Source organism: Cydia fagiglandana, chromosome 23 (genome assembly GCF_963556715.1).
Source record: "Cydia fagiglandana chromosome 23, ilCydFagi1.1, whole genome shotgun sequence".
Taxonomy (NCBI): Eukaryota; Metazoa; Arthropoda; class Insecta; order Lepidoptera; family Tortricidae; genus Cydia; species Cydia fagiglandana.
The window spans coordinates 5,429,515-5,455,414 of NC_085954.1; the positions used below are offsets into that span (position 1 = coordinate 5,429,515).

General features: G+C 36.5%; 1 protein-coding gene across 1 annotated transcript in view; it reads left to right on the plus strand.

Moving 5' to 3' along the window:
* The first annotated feature begins 5,442 nt into the window (after nucleotides 1–5,442).
* Nucleotides 5,443–25,900, plus strand: part of LOC134675923 (kin of IRRE-like protein 2) — a 645,800-nt gene continuing 625,342 nt past the window's right edge. The window contains exon 1 of the mRNA XM_063534268.1: nucleotides 5,443–5,757. The gene's annotated coding sequence lies outside the window, so the exon portion shown is untranslated. The remainder of the gene's footprint in view (nucleotides 5,758–25,900) is intronic.

The following is a 25,900-nucleotide window of genomic DNA, read 5'->3' on the forward strand; positions in this document are numbered from 1 at the left end:
TCTGTGGTGTATGCTCTGGCTCATGCACTAACGGAGCCCCCATCGAAATCACCGTCAGCAATGATGATGATGATGATGATGATGATTTTGTAGTTTTAGAAGATAATTAGAAATTTTATTTATAAAACTATACGTCCCAATCTTCAAAATAGAGTTACTTTTGTGTGTAGAATTGATAATAATTAAATTTCTCTCTTTAGTATCTTTTTAAATATTGATCCTAGCGAAAAAGTGTACTAAATCTTTGTTGTAGGCAATTTTATGTTAATTATTTATGTGTAAGAACAATTTTTGCTGTGGACCGCCGTTTACAAGTTATTTACGAAAAACTAAAAAAGAAAACCGGCAAATTGATTTAAATTAAATTTCCCCCTTTAATATTTCATGAAATATTGATCCTAGCGAAAAAGTATAAATAATATTTTTTGTAGAGAATTTTATCACGATTATTTAAGTATAACGTTTTTTTGCAGTGGGTAACCGTTTACGAGTTATTTATGAAAAAGCAAAAAAAGGGACCTGCGAAGTGATTGTAATTAACATTCCCCCTTTAATATTTTTTAAAATATTAGTCCCAGAGAAAAATATTACGTATATTTTTTATAGGAAATTTTATGTAGATTATTTATGTATAAGAACATTTTTTGATATGGGCTACCGTATAACAGTTTTTTATGAAAAACTAAAAAGAGACTTTAAAACTGATTATAATTAACTTTCTCGCTTAGTAACTTTTTCAATATTGAGCCTAGTGAAAAGTATTCAATATATTTTTTGTAGCAAATTGTATGTAGATTATTTATGTAATAGAACATTTTCTGCTATGAGCTACCGTTTACGAGTTATTTACGAACAACTAAAAATACATGAACCTTAGAACTCATTATAAATAACATTCCTTCTTTAATAACTTTTTAAATATTGATCCTTGCGAAATGTGTACTATATTTTTTTTGTAGGAAATTTTGTGTAGATTATTTACGTCTCAGAATATTTTTGCTATTGGCCACTCTTTACCAGTTATATACGAAAATATAAAAAAACAGACTACACAATTGATTTTAATTAACGTTCCCGTGTTGATATCTTCTCGAATATTGATCCTAGCAAAAAAGTGTACAGAATCTTTCTTGTAGGCAATTTTATATAGATTAATTATGTGTAAGAACATTTTTTGATATGAGCTACCGTTTACGAGTTATTTACGAAAACCTAAAAAAAGGGACCTTTAAACCCCCCCCTACTCGTTAGCACACCCCCTATCCACCAGTACTTTCGTTATGTTATGTAAGGCACTTTCACCTACAACTATGCCAAAATTCGCTCATACACGAATTATTTCCCCTGTTTTTCCTTCGTTTGGTGGCCTATAATCTCTAATCATTTCCCGAATCGAGCCGAGGGTTTTGTTTTCAAAATGACGGGCGTTTTTCCGAGCTTTGATGATAAAAAAACTTTGTATTGTCTCTTTGTAGATTTGTTTTCCAACATAGTACTAAGAATTTCCAGCGCAGTTAGTTAAAAACTTGCTGGGAAAAGTGAGAAATCCTAGAAATCCCAGTGAACTTGATGAAAATTTTCTTTGGAAACCCAACTCGGTGTGACATAATTAAAATCACAAAGCAAAGCATCTAAAATTAATGTGAATTAAGTAAATAAAGTTCTACCAACTCTTATAACGAAACATACTTAAAGACCTTTGAAATCAATACTTTGTTAAGATTTGCGAAGTGTTGTCTGTCACTCATTATTCTCATTAATATATTTACCGCAGAATTACAGTGTTAGGTATTTGTTTTGAAGAATACCTACATTTCTATTTAAGTTTATTTTATAATAGTTTGTTTCAATATTTACGTCTAGACCTCGGTAATGACTTACCAACGGCTCGATTCGGGAAATGAATTAGGGACTCACTAGATATAAAGTAGTAAAGATATGTGACGTTCTACTGCAAAAGGTACCTTATGGCGACTGGCGCCGCGATTCGGGAAATGAATTAGAGATTCACTAGATATGAAATAGTGAAGATATGAGACGTTCCACGGAAAAAGGTACCTTATGGCGGCCGGCGCTTACGTCGCACAGCGCCGCAATAATTTGGAGCGGCGTTAATAATAGCGTAAGCGCTAACCGCCATAAGGTACCTTTACCCGTGGGACGTCACATATCTTTACTATATCGTATCTAGTTAATCTCTAATCCATTTCCCGAATCGCGCCGTTACGGCCCGATTCGAACTGGATTTGGTTTCGGCCTAAAATTCTTAATCTTAAAAATCATGGTTCTGCCGAAGGTAGTATCTATTAGTAATAAACAGTACTTTATTTCACAAAACGATTACAAGTACATAGCACAGAGAGAATGCTACAAAAGGTGACCCAGGTTTCAGCCAAAAAACTGCCATAGATTGTTTTCGTCCGGTTCTATCCGCCGCGTTGGCGTTTCGGTTCCGATAATCCGCACAATATTCATGTTTCGGCCGTACCGTTTACCGTGACCGTGTTACAAATCTAGGTAGACGTAGGCACGGTCTGCTACCCGTAAGTTACATATTTGACCGCAAAACACAACCTCAGGCTTCAGGCTCAAACTAGCTACATGGAACAGACATCAAAGGTTTCTGATGATTATAGGACTTGTGGTGAGGGTGAGGTAGGGACTGTAGTTCTGTGTGTGGTGTGTGTGGTTTGGTTTATGAGTATAGGTAGACTCCAGTCATTGCCTAAATAAATATCTCGTTTCTTGAACTGGGCTATGTGAATCCTGATGGTTCCTCTACACGATGGGCCAACGCCGGCCATTCCAAGGGACGCTGCCATGCGGTAGAATGAGATAGCAATCACATGCTCCCTCTAACGCATAAATGCGTCCCTTGGAGTGGCCGGCGTTGGCCCATCGTGTAGAGGACCCATTATGGGCCAATCACTGTAGAACGCACAAAACCGAATAGACGTAAGTGGATTTAAGCTACGGCCAAACTTAGAATTTTTAATATTAAACAGAGTAGAGATGACGCGAGTTTCGATTGAAATGTATCGATTTAATTTGATTTGAACAAGGATATTATAATATATGCGGAAGATAAAACCATATCCGGTGAAAAAAAGACCTTTAAACACACATACAGGTTAGCTAGAAGAGATCCCTTAACGGGATAAGTTCGCCTTTGTACACATTTATTGTATTCTCTCTGTGTTATATACTTAAATTGTTTTGTGCTTTAAAGTGTTTATGTTTACTACTACTACTAGGTACTACTACTACATGTATGTAGGTATGTATAGCATCAAAAGGAGCCTTCCATGAATTTGTCTACCATTGTCCCGTACAAACGGGAATTTCATAAAGATTTACAGGTAAGATTTCCTTTTTCTGTGACAAAGGATCAAAACATTGCTTAGAATATCAACGTCTTAAAACACTTAAAAAATAAATTTTAATACATAAAATAAAATGGGTACGGAAAAAGTAGAAAAGCAAAACAATCTAAACATCAGGCCAAGAGTCAAATATTTCACGCCGTCACGTTTTTTAGGGTTCCATACCCAAAGGGTAAAACGGGACCCTATTACTAAGACTTCGCTGTCCGTCCGTCCGTCCATCTGTCTGTCACCAGGCTGTATCTCACGAACCGTGATAGCTAGACAGTTGAAATTTTCACAGATGATGTATTTCTGTTAACAAATACTAAAAACAGAATAAAATAAAGATTTAAATGGGGCTCCTATACAACAAACGTGACTTTTGACAAAAGTTAAGCAACGTCGGGAGTGGTCAGTACTTGGATGGGTGACCGTTTTCTTTTTGCATTTTTCCGTTTTTTTTTTGCTTTATGGTACGGTACGGAACCCTTCGTGCGCAAGTCCGACTCGCACTTGCCCGGTTTTTATTCTTCTTCCGCGAAAATAAGACGTCGGCGTGACATATATATGTCATTCCTCAGGATTACAAGACGCTGATTTGCTAAGGTTTAGCAATAAAACGTTGGGTGTAAATTTTAATATACTTAGAATGACTTGTTTTAATAGCTTTTAGGTGTATAACAACGGCGAAACAAGAATATGGTAGCGATCTTTTATTTCAGGTGTACAAATTACGGCGCGATCGGGAAATGAAATAGAGATTAACTAGATACGATATACTTAGTAAAGATATTTTATCTTTACTATTTTATATCTAGTGATCTCTAATTCATTTCCCGAATCGAGCCGTAAAGATTACGCCTACTGTTGAAAAGGCTCAGAAAATGTTCCATTATATTACTTGATATTGACGTTCGAGCATTATTATTAGGTATTTGCCATTATTAGGCAGCCTATAAATATCAGCTTTCAACCAAAATAACAAGTAAAGGATGACTCACGTTAGACCGGGCCGTGTCCGGGCCGGAAATTCCGGCGCTTACTTTTCTATATGACATGACAGACGATCTCGTGATGCTTTCCATAGAAAACAACCGGAAGCTCGGACACGGCCCGGTCTAACGTGAATCATCCTTAATACAAATGTTAGCCAAAGCTCTAATAAAACACATAAGTAATCTTAATAACATAATAGGTACAATATGTTCTATTCATACCTAAGTAGATCTATACATATAGAGAGTTGTCTATTTGGTTAATAAGTACCTACCGAGTGTAAGTAGGTACTTACATAACAGCACAGAATAAATAATAGTACTAGGTACAGAAGACTCACTCCCTAACAAAACGCGTCTGTTACGTTCAGGACAGGTATGGCCGCTAGGTGGCGACAGCGCCACGCGCGGCTTATGGCAAACCCCAAAATTGGGGTCGAACGGATGTACTTTTAGCTACCTGTAGCAAAGCGACGAAATCGCGGAGTGAGACACGCCTGATAACAGGTAGAGTTTGTGCAGAAAGAGAAGAGTCGTAGAATGTATTGGTTCCCATACATTTTACGACTTTTCTCTTTCCGCTTAGACTCTACATCTCTATTATTTGAGCAGCCATAATAAAACATAAATAACAGAAAAAACTGACTGAACATTAATAGAGTGGTTAAAGCTCATAAATAGAACATAATTGAATTCATCAAAACCAAACATCAAATAAAAAGCAAGAAAACAGGCGCAAACATCGGCGCACCAAACGTTTACATTTCCAAAATGGAGCACCATCAAACGAATACCGGGAATCCGGGCTCTAATTACAAAAACACAGACCGAGATTCATTAAATCGGTAAGGAAATTAAACCGGTAGTAATCCGAATAGTTGCCGACAGCCCGACACCTTAAAACGTTATCGGTAATTTTATTCAGGGGTTGATTCCGCAGTAATTAAGCCAGATAACACGCGCAAAAGTTACAAATGATTATTTGCTAGCATCGAATAGGTAGGATTAAAGGCGCAACTCTAGTAAAATTCAAATTTCGAATTTCGAATATCGGATCAGAAGATGGCGGGACGCGCGCAAAGCGAAGTCAGTCGGGCTTCGGCGCTCGTGTAGTAAGGACGTGTGTCTACGTCCGTTTGCATCGCGCGCGGCGTTTACGATCGTAAAACAACCCTTGATGAGTAACAGACGTCGACTTTACAACGTTAAATGGATTTCAGTGTTTTGTGAAACGTGTTTAAATTCGTATTTATTGGGAATCAGTGTGTGATCGTTAGGATTTATTGTGACGGATTAGTGTTTTAGATTTTTTATAGATGCCGTGTTGTGTTCTGTGTTAAAATAAAATAGTGAACTGTGTTTCTACTCCTATTGGAATTGTTGGAAGATATAAACAGGTTGGTAGAAATTATAGCGATTACAAGTCGTAGGTAGAATGCTTCGCATCCGACGATTCGTACGCAAATGTAGGTTTATTTTACGTTTTGCGACTTTTGCTGCGAATGCCGACAAGTATTTTATATCTTTAGGGCCGTTCTGCTATTTTCTAATTGCGATTATGCATAATTTAAAATAATTCCTCGAACTATTTGCTCTTTAGTTCGATTTGCAGTTAAATTAAATATTCATTACTTATTTATTTTACTGCATAACATTATGCAGTATCAAGGTAAATACAAATATGGGGCTATTCATAAATAACGTCATTTCAAATTTGGGGGTGGGGTCTGGACATCGGATGATGGTAGCATGACGTAGGAGGCAATGGGGTCATTCGAAGCATGATTTTTGGATGATTTTAGGGGGGGGTCAAAAATCGTCAAAAATAGATGACGTAATTTATAGACAGCGCCTATGTAGCTATGTAGGTATCGTAAAAAAGCAGATTTATATTTTGTTATCGAAATTTTGTTTTCGTTAAATTTGGATAATATTTGGTTGGTTTGAAGAGCTACTGATAATTCCATAATCAGTAGCGAATTAAATATCAATTTAAAAATACCGAACAAAAATTTAAGTAGGTATTTGGGTATTTTTGTTGAGTTACAATAATGCGTTTTTAACACAGGATGTTTTTAAGGCATACCTAGGTAGGTAGGTACCTATGCCTTAAAATATCCTCTGTGTTTATGACCTCTGTATTTTGTAAATCAAATCAATCAAATCAAAATATACTTTATTCATGTAGGCCTAGCAACAAGCTCTTATGAATCGTAATTAAACTAATTGATCTTAATCTAATTATCAGAGCAATTTATTGATGTTAATATTATTCCATAATAAAATTGGATTATGTACACCACAAGTGCAATTTCACAAGTTGGTAGGTACGCGATTTTATCGTTAAGAGGATAAAAGCGCGAAGGTAATTTTGAACAACTCGCCCACTTAGCAACTTCTTACCAGATGACAGGAATTTTCCTGACTTGGACCTGACAATGTCAGGAATTTTTGGAATTGATAGACTTTTGTATAAAGTACCTTTTTATTACTTAAGTTAATACAAATAATAAATTTAATGAATACTTAAATTAATACAAATAATAAATTTAATAAAAACCGAAATTAGTACAAATAATAAATTTAATAAAAACTTAAATTAGTACAAATAATAAATTTAATAAAAACTTAAATTAGTACAAATAATAAATTTAATAAAAACTTAAATTATAAACGCGGCTATCGGTTCAATCGGGTGGCCATCGCTAACGGCTAGACCCCGTCGTCAAAATTATCAATGTCAGGAAAAATATTTGGAAATCAGGAATTTTGTCAGGAAATTCTAAATTTGTATCTGGTAACCCTAACTGTACCTAATAGGTAAGTAGATACTTACGGCTCGATTCGGAAAATGAATTAGATTTCTACTAGACTTCAACAAGTTACGATATGGATAATTTAAAGACATTTTCACCACACCAGCTCGGAAAGGCTTACTTTGCACTTCAAAAACTGATAGCAAAGTTGCATTTTATTCACATGTGAGGCAAAGTAATCAAATGCAAATTTTGAGTTGTTTTCTCATATTTGCTGGTAGAATTGACTTTTAAATGATGATTTTGGATGATAAATATTTAATAACATTCATTTGGATTTGATTTGCTTTGTTTTTGTTTGATATTTTACATTTAATATTTGCTTCGGGTTGGTGTGGTGAAAAATTTTGTGTTTCACTCGGGGGCAAATTTTGTTTAACCCTCGTGCTTTGAAACCCTCGCAACGCTCAAGATTCCATTTTCCGAACCACTCGCTACGCTCGTGGTTCAATTTTGGAATCTTTCGCTTGCTCGGCTATCAATATTAGCACGAGCGGTTAAATAACAACTTTGCCCCCTTGTAAAACAAATAACTATTGTAAGATAGATATGTCAAATTTGACGTTTCCGCGATTCTGGAGGTCCTCTTGAACGATTTCGACAAGTTATAACTTAGAATATCCAAGTCACATCTAGTCGATATCTAATGTAGATCTAGTTGATCTCTAAAACGTCTCAAGATCTTGTGATTATCTCGAAATCCGAATAGGCCTGTCACTCTCCATTTAAAATCCTACATTCTCCAGGGAAGTTGCGATAATAATTGATCATTAGCGTTATACCTACTTCCGTGATAAGATAATGTTACTACTTAATTAATGATTAATCGAAGAAATAACCGCCCAGTGGGATTCGGAACCTACCTAAGGCCCCCCCCACATCTAGCGTCATTCGAGCGTCGGCGTCTACAACTCTATGGCCGCTGCTCGACGCAACGTCGACGCAACTGCGCAGCGACGTCATTTTGCCATAGCGCTGACCAGACGCCGACGCTCGAAAGACGCTATATGTGGGGGGGGGCCCTAAGTGTTGAGGCGGATTGTTTAATTAGGTATAACAAAGATAATTTGAAATAGAGGAATATTGTCAAAGTAAATTATTGTAGGGGGCTATCCATAAATTACATAATTTCAAATTAGGTGGGGGGGTCTGGACATCTGATGATGATAGCCTGACGTAGGAGGAAACGGGGTCATTCGAAGCATGATTTTTGGATGATTTTAGGGGGGGGGGGGTCAAAAATCGATGACGTAATTTATGGACAGCCCCTAGTCAGTGCATTTGCCATCTTTTGGCACAAATGAAATGATTAACACTTTTAGAGCGCCATTGATCTTTATTTTTTCACTGATATGTGTTTTGTTAAATGTCAAAAAGTATCGCCATCTACTGACTACATAATTTACTTTAGCAATATTCCTCTAGTCTAAATTCTCATTGAATATAATTAGGTACTATTTAGCCACTCACATGCTTTTGGTAACTGTAGCAGGCGCTCCGCGATTTCGTCGCTTTGCTACAGGTTCGTACACCCCAATTTTGGGGTTTGCCATAAGCCGCGCGTGGCGCTGTCGCCACCTAGCGGCCACATCTGTGCTGATCGTGACAGACGCGTTTTGTCAGAGAGTGAGTCTTCTGTACCTAGTACTATTATTTATTCTGTGACTGTAGGTAGTTGCCAGCTGTCACCCTTATTTTATAATAATAATAGATGTGGCAACAATAAATACTTCTTGTTTACATAAATCTAGGTATACCTAGCTAGTCTATGGTCATTTGGACAGTGCTGTCAGTGTTTGAGTTGTCAGTTTATGTTTTGTGAAATAAACGGTCTTGTGTTTTCGAAATGGTGTATTAATTAATTACATCCATAAAAGTACTAATATAACAATAGAGGTCACTGAAAAATATCATGTGCCAAGTTTATCTCAACTTTATCATCTCACCATAATTTCCTATTAAAGTCACGCTAAAAGATAAAAATATCGTCGAAAACGGCTAAAATTCAAAAGTGTTCCTTTTTTAAAGCTATGACAGTTGAGAGCTCCGGCGAGCTGACATCTTCCTTTTTCAAATGACTAAGGAGATTATTTTCCTGCTTTGTGAGGAGAATTATTTTCTACCTTATCGGTAAGGAAAGAAAAGGTAGTTATTATAGTTTTTGGATAGAAATAGGGATATTTACTTTTGAAAACAGAGTTTAATAAATTTTTTATTAATTAACAGGTACGGAACCCTAAAAAAGAAACAAAACTGCATTCATTGACTTTCAATTTTTTTTATCATTTTCGCTTGTTTAAAATTATTCTTAAGTTGAGTACTAAATAACTTATTTTATGGATATTTTGTACGACAGACGAGTCTAAGACCTAATGTTTCTTGGAGAAATGTTATCATTTATTAACTGTATCGACTAGTAAAATAAAATAACGAATATTTATTTATTGGAATTCTTAGTCGGTTCTATTCCCGATGAGACAAGCGAATTTAAAAAATCTTTGAATGGTTTCTATTTAAAAATAAAAGAATGTTTATATGTATAATTAATAACGGGTCACTCACGTATTTTAAGTTGAACGTGAGTGACCCGTTCTTAATGTCTGTGTCTAACGGAAGTGTTCTTATTAAAATGTTTCCTTTAAGTGAAACGAGCTAACTTAAAGTGACATTCCATTTCCAACTGCAGCTGCAATACTGTTCATTTTACTATGGAAACGCGTCGCTCTCATTGTCAATTTCTATAGTAAAATGAACAGTATTGCAGCTGCAGTTGGAAATGGAATGTCACTCTTAAGGTTTTAAGTCACCAGGCCTTTAGGGCCCATCATTTTTTCCCACTCTGTATGCCCTATATAAAAGTAGGTACGCGGTTCAGCCCTGTTTTAAGCAGGACAATCTCAAATCCCTTTCCCGACCCCGAACCTTTTTACCCACAAGACCCTTTTAAAAACAAAGGTGTCGACAAGACTTAACTTTGTAAAAACGTGAAAGAACGTTTGTGACAGGATAGCTAGGGTCTATAGTAGCCGCTGTACCAAGTGGCGACTTAAGGTATTACCATCCCTTTCTATAGCATTGGGTATGAACACGCATGAATGAGATAGAAATTTGACTGAAATGAAATGTATGAATAAAGCCGGAGTCAAATAAATGGATGATATTATTTAGTGAAAAAATTGAGCTTTTATGTATTAAACAGTCTATAAAAAGTAAATATTGAAAATGTTTATTTTTCTTTTAGAAGGGGAAACTATTTTGTTTCACTTCTCGTGCTAATTGATACTCGGGCAAACGAATGGTTCCAAAATTGAACCAACGAAAGGTAAATACTACCTGTAGAACATTACTAATGAACGCTATTAACCCTTAAATGCATAGTGTTGCCAAATGTCTACAAACCATTATACAGCTCACAGTTATAAAATAAAAAGGCTTACGTTCTTGAACGCACCTTTATACCAAACGTCAATTAATAGGGTGATGATTTAAGGGTTACATTTACGAAATATTTTTAATTTATACAAATTACATTCGTTTTAAGACGACAAGTCGCCAAACTTGGAAAAATCCACAAGTTGATAATTTTTAGTATGTGATTTCGAACGGTTTTTTCGGTGTAGGTATGTAATTATTTTATATTTAATAAGTTTATCATAGGTATATCACAATATCTTTGGCGATCCTCCCCCACAAATACATACATTTCGTTGGTAATTTCTCACCACGCGTGTTCGTTGAGATAAAGGCCGTCTATTCACGAACCGCTTTATATCTGTCCTGTTTGTTCATCCGATATATCGGAGCTGCCGAGGTGCTCATAAATATCTGAACACGCGCTCTATCGCTTCTGGGAGCACCTTGGCCGCTTTGTTGCGTTATGGTGCGGAACCCTTCGTGCGCGAATCCGACTCTCACTTGGCCGGTTTTATTTGGGCGTTTTCAGAAATAAATATCGAAAACCCGATTCTCACAGATCCCGGTGTTTTTGGGTTCTTTCAACTCAGAATCACTAGCATATTCAATTCTGATGATAAAATAAAATGTCCCAAAAATTTGTATGAAAATTGATACATTTGTGTTACGAAAATTTACTATGTAAATTGTATTATATTGTACTTAATTCGTACACATATAATTAAGTCTAGTATACGCTAACCCGCCTTCATGCATCTAACTTAAATAGAAATTGCTTATCTGACGTAACACAATAGAATCAATTAACTTTAGACTAATTACAGGTGCTTAACTATTGTCCGTTTTTTTAACATTAGAAAGAAGTTCGCAGAAGTAAGCTTGTGGTTCCAAATCCGGCACTTTTAGCGGTATTAATTAGAAGTAAATTATAAGTATGTATTGACCATGCTACATCTTTATATATAAACGCGAGCCGGTTTAACGGTAGACCTAAATGAAATTATGCTCAATCGAAAGAGCTTGAAAAAATATCACTTTTGAATCGAGAACATGTATCCGCAAAATTCGTATTGTCGAGTATTTTGCATTTAAAAGTGAAAAAATTTCGACAATGAATGCCATATCAATGTCAAACAAAAGGTCGGCCATGTTGGTTGACATTGACAAGTGCGTTCGGAAACTCTGAATTACCTTTAGATCCGGCATGCGTGTGACATACGGCAAGGTGTTTGGTTCGAGCGTGTAGAAAGCCTATTTAAAAAAAAAACGACTACTGTCACTGCTCTGCTCTGCAAAGAGAATATAATAATCACTATCTGTGTAAGATGACAGATGCACGTAGTGGTTATATTCTCTTTGACAGATGCATTATTGTACTATTGATGGGAATGACGGGTAAAAACGAAAACTTATTTTTCAGTTTAAATGTTTGTGACTACAATACTAACGATGACACGGCACCAACGCGTAAAACAAATATATAAACCTATGCCGAAAATCGTGAGTATCTTCAAACCACATAATTGTTTCAACTTTCATATTGTTTTGTTGTTGATACATAATTTCTCACATAATTTTGTTACTTGGACAAACCTTGCCACAATTGTTGGTTTATGACAATAGTTCCCATTGTATTCCATATGTGAGACCCATTATATGTTACAAAGTTCATAGCTGATAGCGCTGAACGTCTCTTTGGAAGTACTTAAATACATAGAAAACATCCATGACTCGGTAACAAATATCTCGGCTCATCACACAAATAAATGCCCTTACCAGGATTCAAACCCAAGACCTTTGGCTTTATAGGTAAGGTCACCACCCACTAGACCAGACGGGACACAAATTTTATATACAGTATACTCAGTTGTATTTATACATTTCAGAATGGAAGGAAGAACCTTGAAGGAATGTGCTTGACAAACTAAAGCGAGATAAAAGTGAAGTTAAGTCACAAAAGTAATTCAAAGAAACTCTTGAGTTAAAGAATCAGTTGACTCCACTCTGATTATATGATCCAGTGTGATGTGAACCAGTGCGAACAACTACAGTGTATGGTGGACATATTTGTGCTTTAGACTAACTTCAAAGAATCTGAGTGATGTGAGTGGATGCCGAAGACCGGGCAGTGGAGAAGACTGAGAAGGAAAGCAGACCCCGGCGCTAGGCCGGGAAAACGCAAGGTTTAAGAAGAAGTAATCTCCGGAATCAATGTAAGTTGAATATAAGATTAAAATATATATATATATATATATATAATATAGTATATATAAAAAGATATATTTTATGCTGATTCAAATAAAAGTGTGAATAATAACTTCAGAGTTTGACTTAAATAAATCGTCAGGTGACAACTAAAACAAAATTAATTACTGCTACAATTTCAGAGTCATAGTGAAGTTTAGTACATAGTACCAAAACAAGGTTGATTTTTAGATTCTGCACCCAAAGGGTAAAAACGGGACCCCTATTACTAAGGGTTTAGTCTCATTTCTACAGATACCTATCACAGATTACCAATTCTACAGATTTTCAATTTTACAGATTCCCAATTCTACATAATTTCAATTTTACAGAAGCTTAATTCTACATATTCCCAATTCTACATAATTTCAATTTTACCTTAGGGGTGGCCAGGTGGAACGCTGGGCCTTCAGTAAGAAGTGCATATACTTGGAAAAATTCGACCTATGCCGCTGGGGTCCGGTGGCCAAATGGCACAGGCACCAGCCGCTAGAGGACGCTGTTTCGATTCCAGCCTGGGGCACTGGAGGCCTTGGTCACTTTTTAGGGTTTCATACCCAAAGGGTAAAAACGGGACCCTATTACTAAGACTCCCCTGTCCGTCTGTCTGTATTTCATGATCTTATGAACCGTGATAGATAACTAGACAGTTGAATTTTTCACAAATGATGTTTTTCTGTTGCCGCTATAACAACAAATATTAAAAAATTTAATAAAAAAAATATAAGACCCAATATATATTAAAGCCAATACTAGGCTGGATATGAGCGATGAAATGAGTAAGTTTTTATTAAAATGCCATGTTGGTGGCAAACAAGCATACAAGGCTATTAGTGACTAGAAAGCATCTCTCTCTGCATCTCTGACCGGTTACAAATCTATACACTTTATTAGGGTTCCGTACCCGAAGGGTAAAAACAAGACCCTACTATTACTAAGACACCTCTATCCGTCTGTCTGTCTGTAGGTTGTATCTCATGAACCGTGATAGCTAGACAGTTGAAATTTTCACCGATATTTCATTTCTGTTGCCGCTATAACAACAAATAAGTACTAAAAACGGAATAAAATAAATAAAGTGGGGCTCCCATGCAACAAACGTATTTTTTTGCCGTTTTGTGCGTAATGGCACGAAACCTTTCGTGCGCGAGTCCGACTCGCACTTAGCCGGTCCTTCTTAGAAGGTACATATATGACATTTATTTCAGTTTACTTCACTGTTCGTCTGTCTGTCTGTCACCAGGCTGTATCTCATGAACCGTGATATGTAAGTAGCTAGGCAGCTGAAATTTTCACAGATTATGTATTTTTGTTGCCGCTATAACTAAAAAGTATTCTTCGTGAGCGAGTCCGACTCGCACTTGGTCGATTTTTCTTAGTATATAACATTTAAGGCTCCCATCACACAGGCGCGTTTTGTAAGCGGCGCGTGCCGCTTTTTCATTTAAACGCTCGCGCCCCGCCCGGAAAACGCGCCTCTGGGGCTATTCATAAATTACGTCATTTCAAATGGGGGGGGGGGGGGTCCGGACATCGGACGATGGTAGCATGACGTAGGAGGAAACGGGGTCATTCGAAGCATGATTTTTGGATGATTTGGGGGGGGGGTTATAAATAAGGGCTTTACAGAACCGATCTGCGACCAGAAAAGTGGGTCAGATCAGAGCTGCGATCCTTATAGAACCAAACTGGAACCAGAAGTGGGTTAGGTTAGGTTAGAACTGCGACCCTTACAGAACCGAACTGCTACCAGAAAAGTGTAGGTAATTATTATATATTGATGAAGGTTTGAAGTCTTAAAGTAAATAATTACTCAATTCAAAATTAGTACCTATTATTATAATTTATTTTACCCGAGCGAAGCCGGGTTTTCATCTAGTTAGATAATATAATTGCACGCGCAAAAAACGCCTGATAAAAACTGCACGCTTCTGTGGAGTCCTTTCTAATGCTAAAAAAACGAACTATATGTGAAATTTTTTTGCAATTCACTCATATATGGAAATAGCGGCTTATTGAAAACCTACAATAACCTTTTTGTTTGAGAATGGCACATTTTTGTAGGCGGACAAACAGACGCCGTTGTCAATTTGTCAGGAAGGATCATCCGGTGTAACATAGTGCCGAAATATATTGAAATATGTAGTCATTTGTTTGGTCAACATATATTCTGACTTATGTTGGTGGACTGCTTAATGTGTTAGCCATGATTACACACTGTTCATTATACAGGGTGGTTCCTGTAACCATAGGTAATTATATTGAATTCGTCAAACGATTATATCCTTTTGAATAAAAAATAATGAAATATGATTTAGGGATGACATCCGACATAAAAACTATCCTATGTGCATCCCCGGGACTCGAACTATCTCTATGCCAAATTTAAACTAATTCCGTTCAGCGGTTTAAGCGTGAAAAGATTACAAACAGACAGAAAGACAGACAGACACATTTTCGCATTTATAATATTAGTATGGATACAAGTATCTTCATTAGAACATTCATTTAAACTTTCACGATTATTAAATTTCACAACGGGACTTAATCGCGTATACATACAAGTGAAAAAAATTTCATACTAAAATGTGACGTAAGTAATGGAATGGACATTTTGGGACATCTTTTTTTAATGGTGGGATGGAGAATGCTGTCGATTCTGAGTAGAATGAGCCCAAGAACGTCCAGATGTGAAAGAATCAGGTTTTCAATATTTATTTCTGAAAACGCCCATTTACGTCGCCTAGTGACCGGCACATCCGTTACTCATTCAATTAAATTCTAATTTTGGTATTTCCTAGTGACCTAAATAAAACCAAACAAGGGTTAATTTTTAAATTTATTACACGAATTCCAAAGGTCAATGGGTTAACAAAATAAAGAATCGTTTAAAACCATTGTCACCTGACCGCAGATTTGTTAAAAGCATTTTTAATGGCCCGGCACGGGACAAAGGAAATGAATTATGGCCCGAAAACGCCTTTTAATTGTGGATTGGCCGAAAACCGACAATTGACAGAGAATTTTTCGCACAGGTACAGTAGGTTCGTTCGCAAGTGAAATTAATTGCTGTAAAAACTTATTAACTCACATTTTATAGACGGGTCTATGGAGTTAGACCGTAAAAAGTCTGCAGCGATTTTGATAGCCCACGCAGTGCAAGTGTCAATTTAAACGTCAAACTTCTATGAAATTATGACGTATTAATAGCACTTACACTACGTGGGCTATCAAATCCGCTGCAGACTTTTATTGGTGCGACTATAGCGAATTTAAGGCTTCGTCATAGAGGCGCGTGATCGGGGTGCGCCAAGCATATAAAACTCCCGGAAAACGCGCCTGGGTGACGGAACCTTTATTTAGCAACGTTTTGATTTTGACACAGGTTTCACTGGTTGTGGACGCGGCTATTTAACTGAATAAACTAAAATGACTAAATGTGAGTTAATATGTGTTCAAAACGCGAAAGTTTTCAATATTATGTAGAAACTTAGTTGTGATAGTTAGTAATTTTGGGACAAATGGAAATTATATCATTCAATAATGTTTATACTAAATAACTTTCCGTTTCCTATATCCTAAAAACAAGACGTTAATAGTCAACTAAACGACCAAATATGTAGGTATTATTAAATTTAATAGATTTGATAGATTGGGGCTGATAGTGTAAGTAGGATAGTATATTAGTAATGTGTTTAGATTTTAAGTTTAACATCCTTAGATGCTAGATGGGGTATTCTTTTTATGATTGGGGTTTTGATAGGCGTAGTGTAAGTGCAGTTCAATTTAATTTTAATTAATCTTTAATTGTAATTTAATTTTAAGTTGTATAATTTATCTTTTAATTTAATGTTATTGATTGGATTTGTTTTTATATTTGACATGTATTAATAAAACGTATATAAGATTTGAAAGGATTTTTTATATCAGTTAATTTAATACCAGTTAAGTTCGGTCTTTTTCTTTTTAAAGCCACAATGCCAGACATATTATCTGTTCAACTATCAAGACACCGCTGTTTTCGGGAGCCAAAAACTTTACACAACCCCAGGAAGGGTCCGATCATTATAGAGATAAGATAGATATATCCTGTAGATATATTAATGTGGTAAACATGGAAACGCTATCAACACCATTCTACTTGTTTTACACGCTAATCCTTTCAACGGTAGGGCTTCAAAGTCGTTTGATTTGTGTTGTATTTACATTTATACAATCCTGAAATAACTCTGTTTAACAAGGGAGTGCCGACTGCTTTAGTGATAGCCACCCGGGACTAGATTTAAAACATTTGCATGCTTAACCAGCAAAATATGTCACTGTAATATCTTATCAAGAATATTCAGGTAATTTTTCGGTTCAACTCACGTATTTACAGTTGCGGATTTGCCCTAAGGCCAAGTAGGCTCAGGCCTAGGGCGGCAACATATTAGAGACGGCAAATAGCAACAAAAAAATGGCTGAATGCTAACAAGAAATTACTCAAAATGTAGTCAATATGATGGGCGCTGAGAAAGGGGCGGCTACAAAATTTTTACGGACTAATATCATTTCTCTAATTTATATTGTTTGTTCTTATTAAAGAATATTGTTTAGAATGAAACCTCGGAAAAAATATATTAAAACAAGTCCTAATCGAAATTGTTACATATGTATTTCAACAATTTTTTTTTGTCATAGTACTTAAGTCTTCATATTATTATACGATATGTAGAAAACCACAAGGGACCAATGGTTTTCTATAAGCTAGGATCATCTGCATTATTTCTGCAATCAAATGAAATGTACACAAAATATTCGAAATATTTTTTTTCGGTACAAATCCGTTTTAAATATAAAACGGACCTACTGTAAGTACTGTTTCTTTTATACCACTTTCATCTAACCGTTGAATCTAACCGTTTTATATCAAAAAGACTTAAATGCCTAAACCGTTTCTAACAATACTTCCTTTTTCCTCTGGTTGGTTGGAAGATATTTCGCAAAGGTCGAAGGTCGCCCTGCCTATGGGATTCCGGATTTATTAAGTCTGCTTAAAAGGATTTTGTATGAAAATTAAATTTGTGAGTACCGTTGCTGGTTTTCGCTGGAATTTCACCCTTTTTTATGTGCTACATGTAACGTGATTTAATAATAGGTAGGTACCGCCAACGGGGGTGAATAGGGATGGCTGGGGTGAATAGGGACAAACTTAAAATTACTGTGATTTATTTACCTGACAATTTCTTAAAAATCAAAGTCATCAAATTATGTAAAAATACTTTTCCATAATGTTAATATCCAGAGAGGAAAATGGGGTCGCTCGTCCACTATCCTTTTAAGGCTTGTGTGCCAAATTATCACAAGTATAGCTAAGGATAGTATTCTGTCCATTCTTGGTCCAATATCATCGTGTCTCACTCTCTCATTAAGCAAAATGTGAGACGCAAATACACATTGGACCGAGAAATTGGACAATGGAATACCAACCTAATGGCTCCTCTACACGATGGGCCAACGCCGGCCACTCCAAGGGACGCATTTATGCGTTAGATGGAGCAAGTGATATTGCTATCTCATTCTACCGCATGGCTGCGTCCCTTGGAGTGGCCGGCGCTGGCCCATCGTGTAGAGGAGCCATAAGGGATACACATATACACAGATTTCGATTCTGATGAGATTGAGATTTCTGTAATCTTAAATACATTTTCAAGGTAAAATAATCGTATAGATTAACTTACATCCTACAAAAACCTACCCACACTTTAAAACCTCTTCAAAACACGCACGCTGATAAGAATTACATCGTCCCATCTCCCTCTTATATACCACTAGTAACGCGCTAGAAAGGGACAGCATCATTAGATTAGGCTAGTTTAAGTATAAATCACCCTTGGCTTATCTACAATCCCTCGTTCACGGGAATCTTTAATTCACTAGACTAAGATATCTTCGCTGTAAAAGATACGAAATGTAGTCTTATTACAATAGTCATAAAGCTTTTAATGGCTTGCACTATTCTGTATCCAAAAAGTATTAAGCGACGTAGTTTTCATAGAGAGATATGCCCTCAGGGAAGGTGCACTTTTTGGTAGAATGCGGTTAAAAATAGACTTAATGTGATAGTAATAAGGTATTGTTTTGCTTGTTTGTGTATAAAATATCGATAGGAATGTATTGAGAAAGCACTTCGCTATTATTTCGAGGATAAAACAATACAAAACACAAACATACAAAAGTAGCCGCGATTTTCCTCTCTGGTAACGGTATTGATTGCTGTTGTTCTAATGTTAGATACATTCGCTACCAGATGTATCGGAGAAGATACGTCGATTAATAGATCTAGAAACGATATGGATTAGATATGTCAGTGTCAAATGTGATGACGTTTCTTCAAACGAAAACGTCATTTTTTTAGTTAATATATCGAGAAACGATATCTACTCTATGTCGTTTCTAGATCTATTAACTGACGTATCTTAAAGTTCGAATCGTGCCGAAAAACGTCAATTTTGACACTGACATATCTAATTCATATCGTATCTAGACATATATTAGACGTATCTTAAAGTTCGAATCGAGCAGATACTCTTTATGCACGTCCCAATATAGTAAAAATGAATAATACAGAAAGAAAACAGCAACAGAAGTTCCCTGTGACCTGTTGTTCTTTTAAAAACCCTTTTTAAAGGTAAATAATTTTCGCTAATAAAGTCATAATTTCTCAAAGAGGGCATTTATTACGAACATCCTTTTAACTTTCACGAAATATTTAATTTTAACGGCGTACTAGGAATTTCCACGTTTTAATATTATTGAGATATTATGGAACATCTAATTATTAAATAAGTAAGTAATCAAAAGGAAACATGTAGCATTTATAAATAAATAAATAAATGAATGAATGAATCAACGAACGAACAAACAAACAAACAAGTAAATAAATAATAAATATTACTTATATCGGGTGTGGCCTGTAACACGAGCAAATAATTAAAACAGATGGTACTCTTCAAACTGTGACACTTTTTTTCAACAACTTTTAAAAATTATGAAGTATTTAGACTCCCTGTTTTTCATAGAAAATAAATATTATCTTCAACGCCACGCCATTATCGTTGTGATTGACGTTACTTGTCATGCCTTAAACATAACAAAATTCGCAATACATTGCGTCTTAGAATAAACTTTCAAGTGTATTAAAAATCAAACCACAAGTTATTTTTAAAAGTCGCCGAACAAATGTTGGTCAGTATGCAGAGTACAGTACAGCCTACAGTTTATTTTTTTGCTCACATTACTGGCCACATCCGGTATAACAATTTACACACATCGACCTACTGATTTATGCTTTTAAATCGATTAAGTCTATTCTCGGTTGCTTAAGAGCGTCCATAAACTACGGTGGCCGCTTAGGAACCAGTCAACTATGCGCTTGCTATTCCATAGCGCAGACTAAACGCCGACGCTGAAAAGACGCTAAGTGATCCTAATAAGTACGTGGCTCAAAAAGACGCTCTAGGAGCGTCGTACGGCGGCTAGCTTTAATATTATCTCCATGTTTTAATTAAGGAGTATTAACATAGGGAATATATTTGTTACTGGTAATGTATTCTGTGATTAGACAGTACGCTTGTAAAGCATAGGCGACAAGGGCACTGGGTTGGACGGTGTCATGCAATAGGTAACATTAAACATGATCACTATTATAATGGTTTAACCAAGGGGTATTAACATAGGGAATGTACATATTTGTTACTGGTAATGTATTCTGTGATTAGACAGTACGCTTGTAAAGCATAGGCGACAAGGGCACTGGGTTGGACGGTGTCATGCAATAGGTAACATTAAACATGAGCACTAACTAGTATAATAGTTTAAACAAGTGGTATTATGCAATGTCGTACTGGTTAATCCTGAGTCGGAGCAAGCAAAATTACTGTATAAGACTTATAAATTGTAAGTATGATAATAATTATCTTATACCTAGTGCTACTGTATTTTCGCGAACTTATGGAGCGCCATAATCGCTCAGGGACTAAGCTCCTAAAACTATGAATAACAAAAAAACAAGTGGTATTAACATAGGGAATATATTTGTTACTGGTAATGTATTCTGTGATTAGACAGTACGCTTGTAAAGCATAGGCGACAAGGGCATTGGCTTGGACGGTGTCATGCAATAGGTAACATTAAACATGACTACTAACTAGTGTAATAGTTTAAACAAGTTACCACTTGGAGCGCCATAATCGCTCAGCGACTAAGCTCCTAAAATTATGAATAAAAAAACAAGTGGTATTAACATAGGGAATATATTTGTTACTGGTAATGTATTCTGTGATTAGACAGTACGCTTGTAAAGCATAGGCGACAAGGGCATTGGGTTGGACGGTGTCATGCAATAGGTAACATTAAACATGACCACTATCTAGTGTAATAGTTTAACCAAGGGGTATTAACATAGAGAATATATTTGTTACTGGTAATGTATTCTATTATTAGACAGTACGCTTGTAAAGCATAGGCGACAAGGGCACTGGGTTGGACGGTGTCATGCAATAGGTAACAATAAACATGACCACTAACTAGTATAATGGTTTAACCAAGGGGTATTAACATAGCGAATATATTTGTTACTGGTAATGTATTCTATGATAAGACAGTACGCTTCTAAACTAAAGCATAGGCGACAAGGGCACTGGGTTGGATGGTTGCATGCAATAAAAAAAAAAAGAAACGGTGCTACTGTCGGCTATCAATTATATATATATTATTCTATAAGGCAAATGAGCCAACTATATTCTAATTTGCCGACGAAGAGCACAGCACAAAGTATCCGAACAGAGTTAAACTACTAACCTCGTCGTCTTTAAACTTCTTATAGATTCTTGTGATAAACTTCATCAATTAACTGTCTAAATTCATTAATTTTCTTTACGATCTATTGCATAAACCCATCCACGGCGCTAGTGTCGGCTATTAAATGAGGCTTTCACACGCAAATCGAACATTCTATAAGGCAAATGAGCCAACTATTCTAATTTGCCGACGGAGCACTAATTTATTTCTTGTTTATGGCGGTTACCGGGTTTTCATTAAAATTCCTTTTTCAGCTCAAATTGAATATTAGGGAGATTTATTATGAATGATAGTAACCATGCTATGTTTGTAAATTAGTTAATAGTTATGTATATTTGTAATTTAACATGAATTGATAGATGTAGGTATTTTAATTTGTATTTAAAGTAACATAAAATGTTGCTGTCCAAAATAAAATAAAATGTATGTTACGTTCACACTAGCGTTTGCGTCAGTACCAAACTCGTGGTAGCCACACTAGCAACGACAAAGCAAAAAAGCTCGTAAAAAAATAACACCCACATTTTGTTCTCAATAACATATACTAGTATCACATCACACACACAGCCGGCTGACAATTTCCGTCAAAACGGAATAATCAAAGGAATCTCGTCTCGATACCGTAGGTTGTTTGATCAAAGCTCGACTGAGCACACGGCGTTATCAGTATCACTGCTTATCAATGTTTTGACTTGGAGTGTTGCTCTTGGTTGAGCGGGAGACACGGCCGAGTCGAACTATAGTTCTATATTTTTTAAAAGGTCATGTAACATTATGATATAGATCGACCTAGGTCCACAGTAAGCTTAATTTAAATAAGGCTTGTCTTGTGGGTGTTAGACGACAATGTTATTTGTTCAAAGCTCGACTGAGCACACGGCGTTATCACTCCTTATCAATGTTTTGACTTGGAGTATTGCTATTGGTCCGGCGGGAGACATGGTCGAGTCGAACATAGTTCCATATTTTTAAAAGGTCATGTAACATTATGATATAGCTCGACCTAGGTCCACAGTAAGCTTAATTTAAATAAGGCTTGTCTTGTGGGTGTCTTGACGACAATATTATTGGTTCAAAGCTCGACTGAGCACACGGCGTTATCACTCCTTATCAATGTAGTATTGCTATTGGTCCGGCGGGAGACACGGTCGAGTCGAACATAGTTCCATATTTTTTAAAAGGTCATGTAACATTATAGTATAGCTCGACCTAGGTCCACAGTAAGCTTAATTTAAATAAGGCTTGTCTTGTGGATATTAGACGACGATATTATTTGTTCAAAGCTCGACTGAGCACACGGCGTTATCACTCCTTATCAATGTTTTGACTTGGAGTATTGCTATTGGTCCGGCGGGAGACACGGTCGAGTCGAACATAGTTCCATATTTTTTAAAGGGTCATGTAACATTATGATATAGATCGACCTAGGTCCACAGTAAGCTTAATTTAAATAAGGCTTGTCTTGTGGGTGTTAGACGACAATGTTATTTGTTCAAAGCTCGACTGAGCACACGGCGTTATCACTCCTTATCAATGTTTTGACTTGGAGTATTGCTATTGGTCCGGCGGGAGACACGGTCGAGTCGAACTATAGTAGTATATTTTTTAAAAAGTCATGTAACATTATGATATAGATCGACCTAGGTCCCCAGTAAGCTTAATTTAAATAAGGCTTGTCTTGTGGGTGTTAGACGACAATGTTATTTGTTCAAAGCTCGACTGAGCACACGGCGTTATCACTCCTTATCCATGTTTTGACTTGGAGTATTGCTATTGGTCCGGCGGGAGACACGGTCGAGTCGAACTATAGTTCTATATTTTTTAAAAGGTCATGTAACATTATGATATAGCGACCTAGGTCCACAGTAAGCTTATTTTAAATAAGGCTTGTCTTGTGGGTGTTAGACGACAATGTTATTTGTTCAAAGCTCGACTGAGCACACGGCGTTATCACTCCTTATCCATGTTTTGACTTGGAGTGTTGCTAGTAACGTAAAATGGGGTGAGTAGGTTTCGCGGGGAGAGGTGGGTTATAAATGGGGAGAGAAGGTTTGAGAGGGGGGTGAGAAGGGATTTTAAGGCTACTGCTACAAAAATAATTTATTCCAATTTAAAATGGAGCTATAGTAGGTAATACGCGTAATAAAAAAAAATCGATCCAACAATCTTCCAAAATCACCTTTGTATGAACACCCCTCTTACCCCAAATATAAGGCACTACGGGGTGAAGTGAGTTTTCCTCTTTATCGTCAAAGTTATGAAATGGAACTACCCAAAATAAAATAAAAACTAAAATACAAACGTCCGGAACACTTATTACATACACCATTCAGTTTCATATGTAAAAATAAAATGTTATCGAGGTTTGAATTTCAGTTTTGACCCTACTCACCCCATTTTACGGTAGTTCAGTGAGGTAAAGTTAGGGAGAGTCTATTTTTTGTAAGCCCGCTCCTGGCCATCGCGCCAGCTTCGTTTTCTTTATCATTGGAAAAAGACTACGCGATATTGACTATTCTATACGTGTCTTCTTGAAAAACGCTTTTTAAAAATCAGTAACTATTACTTATGAAAGCAAAATAATATAAATAATCGTGTACGATTCATAATTGTTACAATATTTGTCGTGACTTCACTTCAAAAGTGTAATAAAACGACCTTTTTTCTAATGGTATAAAGGTATTTAAGCGGACGAAACAAACTATAGCGGTCTTCTTATACTAGTTCACTCAATCCTTCGACTCACAGTGACACCTCATTTTTACCGCGAGAAGCAACTGGGAACATTTTCCTTGAATCTTTATAGCGTACGACCGACTGAGCTTACTTCCTGACTCATGATAGGACACGTTTGTCGCGCCTAGGGTTGCCATACGTCCGGATTTTGTCCTTGTCCTTTGTCCGGATTGCGGCTGGACTTGGCAAGTGTCCGGATTTTTAGGAATGACCTTATAAAAAAATGTTTTTACGTGATATATTTATTACAAAGTTAACACAGTTTTCATGAATGGCAGAATACATAAAAGTATTAGTAAGTAATCAACGCAAACAATAATATTTCTTTCAACGATGCAGTACACCGCAGAGAGCAGCGCGCCGCCGGGGCGTCGTTCAAGCTACGCCAAATCTCTGTCACAAGAAATGTTTTTAGGGTGATATCAGGACCCCTATTCGACAAGCGACGTTTGACGTATCGTGTTGATCTCCCGTTGATGTGGGAAAAATCATAAGTTCTCGAATACGTACAATGTCAAAATTTGACATTAACAATCCACAGTTAGGGTGACAAGCAAACCAAATCGAACCACCCTTAGTTTAGAGTTGAGTTTTGGTTGTACCAAATGATATTATCCACCGTTGATGGAATCAACACTCAGTATGCAATAAAATCAACTGTTGATTTGACGTGGATGCGAAATCTGACAGTTGTACATGTCGAATTTGGCCCCAGGATTTTATCAGGACATTTAATTCTTCCATATGGCAACCCTAGTCGCGCCGAATATATCACTCCTGTTGGATGGTTTCAAGCGTCGAATAAGTTATCACTTGTCATGTGAGGGTTTCAAAGATATCTCGGTATACCGATTATATTCGTAGAATAAAAACATTTTAATATCAAGCGCAGAAGATAGGTGAGTTTTGGAAGTAAAACTTAGGTTTCCAGGGTAAAAACGGGACCTTATTACTATGACTCCATTGTCCGTATGTCTGTCACCAGGCAGGTTGAAATTTTCACAGATGATGTATTTCTGTTGCCGCTATAACAACAAATACTAAAATCAGAATATCTATAATAAATATTTAACTATGGCCAGCCGTGGCTCACTCCGCGATTTCGTCGCTTTGCTACAGGTAGCTAAAAGCACATCCGCTCGACCCCAATTTTGGGGTTTGCCATAAGCCGCGCGTGGCGCTATCGCCACCTAGCGGCCATGTCTGTGCTGATCGTGACAGACGCGTTTTGTTAGAGAGTGAGTCTTCTGTACCTAGTACTATAATAGTACTACGAGTATAGTAGTAGTAGTACTATAATAATTATTTATTCTGTGCTGTGGCTCCGATACAACACTGAGAGAAAAATCATTACCAGGAATTAAAAAACAGTTCTGTACTGGGGGAAACAATGAAAAAATTTGTCGTTTTTTGCGCAAAGGTACGGAACCCTTACTTAGTTCTCGAGTCCGACTCGCACGTGACCGGTTTTTCCTTTTACAATAAAGAA